A 2,945-nucleotide genomic window follows, 5' to 3' on the forward strand; every position below is an offset into this window, starting at 1 on the left:
CTACCCTTCACACTACTATCCTATTTCTAGTTGCCCCTTTTTTCTATCTATCTGCTTGACTCAGGATTGTAAGGTCTTGCTATTCTAGGGTCATTCATTTTGCCATCATCCTTGTTTGACTCCTCTTCTTCCCCTTTCTCCTCGTCATTATCCCTCCTGTTCTTAGAGTTCTCCACATTATTGACTTTATTTTCTTGAGTTTTCTCTGATTTAGTGTACCAGGAAACCTTGAAACCTTTTCTATCAAAGTAAACTAGAGAGGAACCTTTGAAAGTCTCGGTTTTGTTTTGGTAATTGCATGACAACCTTAGGTGGGATAATGAGGTTTCACGTGAGATGAACGGGCAATTAGTCCACAAGCTAGGTTGAGAAAAACATGAAGGCCATGGAGGAGTGATAACATGTGCATGTGTGGAAATAGCTCAACTAGTGAGTTGAACTGAAGATCAATATGAGGAGAAGCATATTGAATATGGGACATGGCATAGTCTCATGTGGCAAGATGGTGAAGACCAAGGCAAAGCTTTTGTACGAAAGGGTAGGCTAGAGGCTTGGGACACAACAGACTATCAAGGTAGTGAAGTGTGAGTAAAGGCCTTGGTGTTGATGGACCAGGGCAACGGAGAAGAGAAAGCAAGGCTACGATCGATAGACTATGAATGCCATGTGAATATGTGAAGAGGACCATATCATTTCATGGAGATCCAGTCAATTGGTGATATGTGAATATATCAAGTGGCTTGATGGAGTGAAGATGGAGGAGCTTCATGTAATGGACAATGGTCAAGTTGCAAGGTTGGCCACACGTACGTGTTGATGACCATCATTCATCATATGGAAGATAATGAGGGAGTGTGGATGCTTGCGAGCATCACACTAGAGATGAAATGGAAATGCACAAGGCAAAGGTATGGCTTGTAGGACATTTCATTTCACTGACCTAAGGTGTATAGAGAAGAGCATTGGTCGGGTTTAGGATAGACAGTCGTATGATCAAGAGCAACAAATTATTTTTGTTATCTAGTGCCAATTGAGAGGTCTAACATGTGTTCCTTAGAGAGATGAGTGGCGGCTTGAAAAGCATTTGAAAAACCTTTGTGAAATGATTTGAAAATGCTAAAATATGCTAAAGGTGTTGGTTGTCTCGTGGGACAACACTTGGAGTTATCAAATTTTCAAAAAGTTTGAAAATGATTTGAAAAGGTGTTTGGAGATGGGCTTGGTGGGCTATTTTCAGCACCACTGGATAAGTTTGGTGCCGAGATGAAAGCCCTATGTCTGGCTATGTTAATTGATACAACTAGTGGACTAACCTTTTGCTAAGTGATTGACTGAGCTAGGTTAAGTCCACACCAAAGTGGTGAACAAAGGCTTGGAGATGGATGAAGTGTGATCAATCCAATTAGAGCAAGCTCACACTTGAAAAAGAAGAAAGATAAAAACAAAACCCTACGATAAAGGAAAATGTATATGATAGAGATTTTGTTTTACCGGCCGAGACACAATAGAGTGTGTGGCTATGTTTAAAATAGATAACCGTATCATTAATAGGAGAACTCTAAAGCTTGTTAATCGGTTATAGATCCGAATGTTCTCAAATACTGATACAAAACAAATAGTACGGATTTCAATTTGCACTTTTAGTTAATATCAAGTATTTTTCTTTCATCGATAGTTTTAGAAGGAAAATATTGTATAAGTAGAGATTAACGTAAGCATAACACATATATGTATAGCAACTAAAAAATGAAATCGACAAAAAATATTTTATTTGTTAAAATAAAAAAAAATTATATAAATAAATAACTATTTCAATCATACATAAAAATGTTTATAAGGAAATTAATTAATTAAAGTATATAAAATAATATTCAACAACAAAAATAAAATAGTGTATTTAAATATATTTTATAACATTAACTATATAAGAATCAAACAAAATCAAAATATTGCTAAATTAAACTTAATATTTATATATGAATATTAAATTTACATCATTAGTCATTAATCATTTGTCATTAGATAACTTTTAAATAGTTTCAATGGATACATCATTAGTTGCACTAAAAGTAGTGTCATTAGTCTTCATAAACATAAGTTTTAAATAGTTTCATCATGTGTATATTCCTTATAGACATAGATAACAATCGGATATTCCATGATTTTTTAATAGGATCTATAATCAGATAGAGAAAAGCATCCATATCAGAAATAGGTGTAAATACAAATGTTCATATATAAGTTTTATCGGATATGAATTCAGACAAAGAAAAGTATATACCCATTTAGCCATTAGTCAACTATATAAAATATATTATCTTTAGGGTGTCCAAAGAAATAAAAAACTGATATAATGAGCATTGATTGATTTACTTGCTACCTACTCATTGAATAGAGAAGATCTTCAAATATTAAGTAGCACCTAAAGAAGATCTTGAAATCAAAATGGCATTCAACAGGTGACATCCTCCAAACCTCATTCTCTATTCTCTGTGCATAGAAACAAAAATAAGACCCTCTTTAGAATACTAGATTTTTTTCCCCTAAAACTTGCACTTTTCTAGAAAATAAATTGATTCAAATAAAATTTATATATGATTCAGGTTAAATTTTCGGGGTCCAAAGAGCACTTATGTTCCGAATCACAAATGTGTGCCGATGCAACTTCAATTGAAGTTATTGCTCTCCACGGCACACAAAAAAACATTATGAAATACACTAAACTTGAGGTGATTTGTTAAGAGGTGTACCATCGTATAGGTGAGTGTGCGTGTGTGCCTTGTGCTTTTGGAAAAAAAAAGAACAGACAAAATCTCAAAATAACTCTAGAAGTGGAATAGACTGACTTGTTTCGTTAAGGCCATGTTTGGATCCAAATATATATAGATAATAGACTAGCTAATTGTTAGCTGGACCTTTAGATAACAATTATCCTACTAGATGGA

This window comes from Miscanthus floridulus, chromosome 3 (assembly GCF_019320115.1).
Source record: "Miscanthus floridulus cultivar M001 chromosome 3, ASM1932011v1, whole genome shotgun sequence".
Lineage (NCBI taxonomy): Eukaryota > Viridiplantae > Streptophyta > Magnoliopsida > Poales > Poaceae > Miscanthus > Miscanthus floridulus.